Source organism: Chanodichthys erythropterus, chromosome 20 (genome assembly GCF_024489055.1).
Source record: "Chanodichthys erythropterus isolate Z2021 chromosome 20, ASM2448905v1, whole genome shotgun sequence".
Classification (NCBI taxonomy): Eukaryota; Metazoa; Chordata; class Actinopteri; order Cypriniformes; family Xenocyprididae; genus Chanodichthys; species Chanodichthys erythropterus.
This window is the reverse complement of record NC_090240.1, coordinates 3,146,646-3,157,007: the sequence shown is the minus strand read 5'-3', so window position 1 is coordinate 3,157,007 and position 10,362 is coordinate 3,146,646. Positions and strand designations below refer to the sequence as shown.

Genomic DNA, 10,362 nt, shown 5'->3' with positions numbered 1-10,362 from the left:
TCTGCAAGCTGGAGAACATTGAGGGGAAAGCTTTCTTAGTTCCTTACGACCGTTATTTTGTTTCAATTCCTCTTTTACACACACAATAATTATTCTTTTTCCTTTTGAATGTATGAGTTTTTTGTTTTGTTAGATGTATTTTGTATATCTGAATCATGCATATGAACAACTGATATTTAATGAATGTCGTTAAACATAATGGGGCTCTAGGTTGTTGCAGCTTAAACAAAAAACCACCAAAAAAAAAACAAACAAAAAAAAAACATGTACCTGATAGTGGAGTTTGTGGGAGAAGGGACAACTGGACCTGTAGCAAAGTCCTGGTACTCAGATGGCCAATCGTGGTGGCCTCCATTCAAAGACTTGGACCGTTTGCTGAAGAGTGTCAGGATGATGGAGGCGCCACAGCCAGATAAAGGGTGGACCAAACATCAGGCAAAATTCTGCACGAGTCAGGTAAGTTAAACTACACTGTAGGGCTGGGCGATGTATCGCATGCGATTGTCACGCGCATTTCGTAAGTAAAGCCGGTTCCCTGATTACCGCTAAATCGCCATCACCTGCTTTCAAATGGAGCGCCATTTAATAGACAGAACCGTAGTTCACTGACAAGCTACGCAATATTGCGTTCATATCGCAGATGAATCGCCTTCGATAATGAACGCGATATTGCGTAGCAAGTCAAACGGACATTTGTAACGGTCGACTTCCAGCAGACGGACACGGATTAAAAGGTAAGCCCTGCAAATGTACTTTTATTCATCGTTTTTGCCCATGTGACCCTAAATATCACTTGTGATGAGTAATGTTAGTGCAGTGTTTTTGGTTTTCTAAATGTATTTCATAAATAAATTACGTTTGGTTAATGTGCGCACGAGCGCTGTCCCCGTGAGGCGGTCTGAGGTAACGTTAAAATCTGAGACGCAGTTTTATATATATATATTTTTTAGTTATTTTAAGTGTAACGTTCACTGTTTAATGCTATAAACGGCAGAATAATCACTTATATTCGTTAAACGGCACCTGTAGTAGAGTGTTTGTTAATTTTAGACCCTGCCTGGCCTCCCTGAAGCTCATATGAACCATATTGAAAATCCAATAAATCTGTATAAAACGATTAATCAGACACAGTTAATTACTTCACGATTTGTTTACTTAAATTCTTTGTAATGACAATGAACCAGACAAATCAATGATTTAGAGTTGTTTATAACAAAATATTCTCGATTGTCGCCACTTACTGGTTTAACGATAACGTTATGTGTGGGTCTATTCATTCTAATAAATCTAACATACTTTTTATTTTCAGCAGCTGGAGGAGAGACAGCCTGTGCAGCAACAACAAGACAACAATGAGCATGCTGGGTATTAAATTAATTTCTGACTTATTCAGTACCAATAGATATAAGGTCCTGGACTAATATTGCTGCTATCGGTATGTATGTAACGTTCAGTCATTAATTACCCTTTATATACAACCACATATCATTCAGATAATCTCCAGGTGGACTGCATGGATCCAGGATCAAGAGATCATTCATCAAGCAGACCATGTTCCAGGAGAAGCAGCGTATACTGGGTAACAACTTTGCCTCATTTTTCTAATATCACTTAGGTAAGACTAAATGGATTTAAAGTGATTTCAATCATGGGTCATTTGTTTCAGGTCTGCTTGATCCTTTTGTTGTCCTGGATGTGAGAATATGGTCAAAATATGTGCCAATCAGCATCCAGCCATAAAAGCAGCCTTCTCGTTAAAAGGCTCAGGAGGACAAACAGGTAATTCACAGGGTTGAATTTCACAAGTCAATTACTCACAGAGACAAGGAGATGTTAATAATTCTGAATTTGAGGGGTCAGCAATTTTACTATTTGATACATTTACACTTTTCATTTAATTCAGAATGAAATCATTGTGATTGATGAATCTGAATATAGTTGATGTGTACATTTATTTAGAAATCGGATTTGATATTTTAAAATGCACTGTCTGTCCAGAATTACAGACTTTCCAGCTTGTTCCAAAGCTGTATACATTTCTTCTGTTAAAAACCACCATTGACTTCAATAGTTTTTTTTTTTTTTCTACTATGGAAGTCAATGTTGGCCCAAAGCAGCCTGGTAACAAACTTTCTTTAAAATATTTTATATAGCTTTGGAACAAGCTGAGGGTGAGTAAATGATGATAGAATTTTCATTTTTTTTTTGGTGAACTATCCCTTTAATTTGACTGTGCAACTAGTCCGATTACAAATTAATTATTAGGGTCCATGTAAATGCAGCTATTGTATAGTCCCAAATTATACACAATCACATTACATAGGCTGCTTGGCAACCCTATAACTTTTTAAAATCTGAAGCTATAGCAGCAACATTAGCTGTGTTTACATGGGCTCTAATAATCAGACTTTAATCAGACTAGTAGCACAGATGGAATAAAAAGTCACATGTAACCACATTAGTTGAAATGAATTGGCCGATTGGCATTTCATTCGGATTCAAAGGGCATGATTAAAGCTTTTTTAAAATCTCTTTGATTAAAACTGTTCGAATCAATTCAACTATCATATACAATCCAAAATCTTCTTCCTCTCATCATCTCATACGCAAGCTTCTTGTTTTGGGCGTTGAAAGGAGCATTTTTACAGCTTGATAAATATAAACCGCATGGCACAAAGCTTAATGTGCTCATCGTCTCCTAATTAGGACCCATAATAGATAAATGTTAAGTCTGTTTTTAAAACAAAGAAAAGCTGTGTAGTGCAGTCGTGCAATGTACCAACTGCTTTAACATGATTATCGGGCTAACTAACTTGTATGCAAAGGCTCACAAACTACTGAGTGTTCGAACTTACAAAGTGTACGCCTGCCTAAAGGGTTAGTTCACACAAAAATGAAAAAAAAAAAAAAAAAAGATTCGCCCTTATGTCATTCCGAACATGCAACAATGTGTTGTTCATCTTCGAAACATAAGTGAAGATATTTTTTTATGAAATCTGAGAGTTATCTCCCTCAATTTACTGACCATGCAACTAACACTTTGACACTTTAAAAAGTTCATAAAGACATTGTAAAAGTGATCCATATGAATGGAGCAGTTTAGTCCAAACTTGAACTTCAAAGAGACTTGTTCGCTTAATGCAATATACAGTATGAGTTTAGACTTTTATTCACATATAAACATTAATTAGCGAACATAAATGGAAGCTCAACTGTACTTGTTTGTATATGCACTTGTGTATTAAATTTGTTCTTTATATAAAGTGATCAAGTTTATTCAGAAAATTTGGACTAAACCCCTCAATATTCATTAGATTAGATTTACGGTCTGTATGAACTTTTGTTTTAAACATCAAAGTGGCAGTTGTGTAGACTGTCAATGGAGGGACAGAAAGCTCTCAGATTTCATTAAATTATCTTTGTTTGTGTTTTGAAGATGAACGAAAGTCTTAACAGGTTTGGAACGACATTAATTCATGTCATGATAAAAACAAATAATGTTGTAACTTACAATATATACATGATATTTTAATGATTTCAAAATATCAAATATCAAAAATTAAAAAAAAAAAGTCATAATCACAATTCATTTAGGCTACATGAAATATGCCCTTACTGTATTTTTTCTTAAAATATTTTTTTCTTGCTTTCGTGTACAGAAAGATGTATTTTTGAGGAGGCTACAACAACGATTAAAGCCAGGGCACACTTAATGACTGTAAGGCCGATTATAAATGTAATTTGATACTTTCAACTGATCTTGCCCAAACACGTGGAGTCAGAGCCAGTTGTGTTCAGTCTGTTTATAATCTGTAAGTATTTAAATCCACTTCAGTCGAAGGAAACATTTTTTAAGTGTGTTGATTTCAGTCTTAGAATGTTTTTTCTAGTCGTTCAGTGTGTCCCCAGCTTGAAGGAGTCAGCAATGAGGGAAGTAATCGTTAAAATGTAAGTTCTCTGAGAATTTGTGCACTGTTTATTATTTAAATGTAATGTACACTGCCAGTCAAAGATATTGAGATTTGGAAGATGTTGCAAAATTTAATTTATTCCATTGACGGAAACTTTTCGCCATATTTTTTCTAGTCTTCAGTGCCACTTGATCTTTCATCATTCTAATATGCTGAATTGATGCTTGGACATTTCTTTTGAAATGTGCTGCTTCATTTTTTTTGTGTTCTTGAGCATCAAATCAGCATATTAGAATGATTTCTGAAGGATCATGTGACACTGACTGAAGACTGATGATGCTGAAAATTCAGCTTTGATCACAGGAATAACTTACTTTTAAAAATAGATTAAAATAGAAAACAGTTAATAGTAAAACTATTTTAGAATATTAAAGTAAAACTACTTCATAGTATTATTATTTTACTATATATTTGTTTTTCATCAAATGCTGCCTTGGTAAGTAGAAGAGACTGCTTTCAAAAGTAAAAATGCAACTTGTAACAATGTAATTCAACCTTTCAGCTGCCAGAGGAGGATGATGATGGCAGTGGTGACCGAGGTGACAGTGCAGCTCATGATGAAGAAGAGGAACATGTAAGTTAAACATGCTTTCCTCATACCCTTCTAACAAACAATAAACCTTACTACAATAATTACTATTTTTTTTTTAGCTTCCAGTTTGTCAAAATCCAAAGTGAATATATAGAGACCATCCTCATATCCTTGCCTCAGAAGAACCTGAGAAAGACACTCTTCCTCTTCTCTCACAGCTCTCCATCTACCTCTGCAACACTGTTGGCAAGAGTGTTCTACACAGCTGAGGACACGGTAATGAGAGATCTCAAATTCTTCCTGAGAAAGTCCACATGTTCATTTTCTTGAACAAAAACTGTACATGTATTTTTGGGTGGGCCAAACTATTATTTGAAGGAATGCTAAAAATCTCTATATTGTTGTTTATACATATCTTTTACTCTTTATGAATGTCATCTTCTGGATTTTTTTTAGCTTTTGAGAAGCTCAAGGACTGTATATCTTTGGTAATTGTGATATTGTCTGGCAGTAAAGCAGTATTAAAGCAAATTACCTCAGTATATTTGTAGCAGCTGCCTCATACAGGACACTTAGGAAATGGTTTAAAATATATTTTTTGCAAATAAAGCAATAAAATATCTGCTGAATCTTTTTCATATCTTTGTCATTTTTGTGCCAAATTATGGATAGTAGTAATCATAAGAGTATCTATAAATATAATTGATAAAATCGTTATTTAAAGGAACACTCCACTTTTAAATAGGAAAAATATCAAAACTCTTTGGTCATTTTTAAGCGCGATGCTAACGGTCTAATCAGATTCAATGAACTATGCTAAGCTATGCTAAAAGTGGTACCGCCAGAACCGGAGATCGGCTGAATGGATTCGAAAACGGTAAAACTCAACAGTTTAACTCTAGGGGAGTTGGACAATGAGCCTATTTCCAAAAAAAAGTGGAGTGTTCCTTTAACTATACCTATATAATGATAAAACACTTTGTCAATTAAAAGAATAAAACATTAATTACTGGTTACATTTATTTATTGATTGTATTGTTTGATCTATGAATGTGTTCAATTTATGAATTCATGTGTTAACACTTTACATGGTTAAAACATGGTTACATGGTAATGTTCAAATGTATTGGCTTAGTAATTGTACAAAGTAACAATGCTGATGATTTCATGGATGCAGTGTGTTTCTAGCCATTTTCTATCAGAATTTAATGAGGGTTTATATTGGTTTCCACTACATATTTTGATCTGCAAATGTATTAACCAAAGCAAGACAATTCCCTATAACAATTAGAATTTATTAGGTTTTATAGCAGAGAATGAAGTGTTTATCAGTTCTGCATGGATTTCAAGGTTATGGACGGTGCACATCTCCATTTCCCGGAGTAAAGGTGAGAAGCAGATTTTAAGATAAAGGTCGAGGTGGTATTTTGGTCTTTAGGACGTACCTGTCACGTTCCAGCAAGGTACCACTATAACGTCGCCACGACGAATATAGGAATCACAAATTTACGTCGCTGGAACGTTATTCGGGACGTAATTGCAACTAATATGAGCCGATCCAGTTACGTTTTCACAACGTGCCAGTTTGGTCGTTGAGACGTACCTGTCACGTTCCAGCGACGTACCGCTATAACGTCACCACGATGAATATGGGAATCACAAAGTTACGTCGCTGGAACGTTATTCGGGACGTCGTTGCAACTAATATGAGCCAATCTGGTTACGTTTTTACAACGTGCCAGTTTGGTCGTTGAGACGTACTCCTCACGTTACAGAGACGTACCACTATAACGTCGCCACGACGAATATGGGAATCACAAAGTTACGTCCCTAGAACGTTATTTGGTACGTCGCTACAACGAATATGGTCCGGTCCAGTTACGTCGTCACAACGTAACTGTGTTAGCTGGGTTGTAACTGATTAAGATTTGTTCATTGTAATGTTACATTTTTCTGTTGTGTAAGACCTAATTGGCTTACAGTATTTTTTTTAATTGCTTTGGTGCAATTTTCACAAGCAATTGGTACATTTTCAAAACTCTTAGTACTAATATCACAACAGATCATCAAAAGTGCACTTTTTTCAAACATTTCAGCATATTTTCAATTGTGTTACTACAATACTCAAAATCATAAATAACCTTTTTCACTATACAAAATAGGCTAAGTGTTTCATCTATATAAATTTTTCCATTCATAGTAACTGCCTTTCATAATGCTATTACTATCAAACATTTCATTTGCATCTCTTTTCGTTCAGTTTAATACATTTGTCTATTATTTAATCCAACTGATCTTAATGATTAATCAGTTAATCATTTGGTACACCTATAGATTTCTATAGATATTGATTCTATGGGCATAGTTTCTATAGAACTTATTTTCAATTTCTGATATGGATAATCAAATTTAATGAATTATTTTTGCATTATGAGAAATTTATCTTAGAAGATAACCACAATTTTCAAAGTGTGTGTGTGTGTGTGTGGTCTTGGTAAACACTGTGTTGTAAACCAAATGTCCCAACAAGTATGGTAATACCAGTAATTTTAGACTTTGTTTGGCCTTGTATTTTACAAGACAGAATAAAAGGAAAAAGAAATAGTCACTAACTGTACAGTATTACATCAGATTGATCAGAGATGCATGGAAGAAGGGAGGCAGATGGCATCATTTTGCATTATAGAATGCCACGTGATACTGTAAAAAGAGGTTTTACCATGGTATAGAGACTGCCACATTACTATAACTCACCCTTATAAAGGTCAACTACAGTATGGATTCAGTCATATGGTACAGTGACAACATTTACTGTATTGGCAGCAAACTCTGTTCTACTGTTAAAACCTTATGACTGTGTCATACTTTACTCCTTTTTTCATAACGGACTGAATAAATAATATTACAAGTGTATTTTGTAATTGTGGCATCTGTAGCCTGCATAGATATTTCAGCAACAAGGGTTATTTGAAACATGTATCTTGCATTGTTTGCTATTGAATTAACTGAATGTTAAAAGTACTAAACTGAAAGAAGATCATACTGTTGTGTTTCTGTGATTAAACCAAATGTTCTCTTTACATATCACAATGATCTTGTGTTTTGAAACAGTGATTATGTCAAATGAAAATTTGTACAACTAGAACGAAAGCATGAGGTTTTGAAAGAATGACTAGCTGTGTTACAAGTGTGATCAGTTTGAAGTTTTGCACTAAGAGTTTAGAAAATATACACCTTCCTTGTGAAAATAGGACCAAAGCAAATAATAATAAAAATAATAATAATACACATTAATAAAGAAAACTACAAGGTTAATAATAAACCAGCTTGTACAAAATAGTTGTTTGCATAATTTAACATTAACCACACAGAAATTCTAAGAATGTTTAACCAAATGCCCAGTGCAAATGTATTACAGCCAAGTGTTTGTGTTATTGTAGGGTCAGATAAAGACACTGAAAAACTTATAAAGCTAAGAGCAGCAAATGGCAGCCTGTTTACTGGCCGGAGAAATGCAGCCAAACTGGCATGGGAGTGAGTATTTCTATCAGAAATGTCATTAAGCCACATTTTTTGTTATTTTGAAGCACATTATTATGTCTGTGTTATTCACTGTTGCACATAAAATAAAATTATTGTTTTGGAAATAACAGAATACTGGACATTCATGTTATTATTATTATTAATAGCTGTCATTTATGTCTTTCGCCAGGACAGTTGTCAAAGAAATGATGCTGGATGGAAAGGTGACAGGTGCCCAGGCTTCAAAAAAATGGGAAAATTTAAAGAAAAAATATAAAGTAGCATGTTTATTCAAATGTTCTGTAATTTGAATTTTTAAAAAAATGCTGCTGACATTTAAGTGCTGAGTTGCTGTTGGAAACTTTGAAATTGTAAATTGTAATGCGGTTCTGTTCTTTCAAACCTTATTCAGGAGCTCCGGAACCCACCAACTGGCACTGGAACAGATCAGGGGGAACCCAGTGCCTGCACATGGAGGTGGTTTACTTTAATGCATTCCACTATTGGAGCAAGGGCCAGCATTACTCCCCCTGTTTTAATTTCATCTGCTGTGGCAACCCCTCCAAATTCATCCAACCAGCCGGTGCCATCCTCTCACATACCAAATCCACCTTCACCTGTGGCCCCAGACTCTCCAACCCACACACAGCCATCAACAGCAGCCATCATTTCCAGTAGCCAACCCCACCCACAGCCATCAACATCATCAGCCTCTGTCACACCAGCCACTGCTCTCTCGCCTGCCTCCCCATCTGATTCCTCTGGCAACAGCCCCAAAACCCCCACACCAAAAAGACGAAGGAAAGACTCTTTGCTTAATTTTATGCAGAGGGAGGCAGACAGAGATGCACAGAGGTTTCAGCATCTACAATCTCAGACTGACCGCCTCCTAGACATTCTAGAGAAGCTGGCTGACAGTTCTAAGCACTAGCAATGCAATATTAAAAAAAGGAATAAGAATTGTTCCTGTTATACAGTATCTGCATAATATTTAGTTTTTGTTAATTGATTTGTTGCCATATTTTCATAAAAATATTTAAAATGTGTTCTTAAAATGTGTAAGAATTACTTATTGACAAGAGAAAAAATTAAGTGCATTATTTCAGTTTAATATGGCACATTTACATTGTGACTTTACATACTTTGTATGTTTTCTTGACAAAAAAAAAAAAAAAAAATGACAAGAAATATTTTGAATTAATTTCACTGTTTACACTGCAAAGTCCTTAAATAAAAAGAACACATCAAAAAAATGTTATGAAAGAAATGTTTGCTGCCTACAAGTAATTGTGGTCATGGAGCTGGGTTCTGGGTGCCGAAATCTGGCGAGTGAGTGTGTTCCTCAGAGCTGCTCCACTCAGGTCTCCAGGGCCCATTTGAGGAAATGGTCCCACGTCATTTTCTGCAGGTTCAGGATCCTCCACGTCCCCAACCCCAAGGCATATATTATGCAATACTGTACAAGATGTGATGATGTCAGGTACAAAATGGGAGTCAACTTCAAGGGCCTTAAAGAAGATACTACGCCACCTTGTCTACATCATCCCGAATGCTCTCTCAATTACACACCTGGCTTTTGAAACATGGGCATTAAAACGTCCCTCAATGGCGTCCCTCACAGGTTCTTTAAATGGTGTAATAATGCATATGGGATGTTCAATGCATGGGTAACCACCATCACCTAGAATAAAATATCCTGCTGGTGGATATAGAGAGCTTCTGTGTATACTGGACTGTTTTTAGTACTCTTGTGTCGTGGACTGATCCTGGATACCCAACAAAAGTGTCCAGAAAAATTCCATTGCTGTCACATATGGCCTGTAATTGAACAGAATAAAAGAGCTTTCGATTGAAGTAATCCTGTGCATCTGGTCCTACAGGTTTTTTTATTCTAACATGGCACCCATCAATGGCACCCACACACTTTTTGAAGAAATGGCTATGGGCCAGTTTGGCAAATTCTTCTCCAACTTTGTGAAAGTCCTGAGGTTTAGGAAACTGAATACACTTGGTTCGTAGAGCTACAACTTTCAAGGCAATTGAATGGACAATTCGAAAGACACTGGTCTTTGGAATGGAGAACACACGAGACACAACACTATAAGAAGCCCCATGCCCAAGCCAATAGAGAAACACAAGGACCTCAACAACAGGATTCCAACCATGCCTCTTTTTAATGCCAAGTAGTCTAACCAACATAGATATGGCATCTCGAGACAGTCTGAAGTCAGTTTTTGTGTCCATAATTTCTTCAAAATAAATCTGAAGCACTGGAACACTGGGGTTGACCTTTACGATTTGCCTTTGGTGCTGAAATTTGGAAGAATAAATATTCAT

At 35.8% G+C, this 10,362-nt stretch overlaps 1 pseudogene; it reads right to left on the bottom strand.

The window, feature by feature from the left end:
* Positions 1–9,302: 9,302 nt before the first annotated feature.
* LOC137009718 (putative nuclease HARBI1) lies at positions 9,303–10,362 on the bottom strand (annotated as a pseudogene).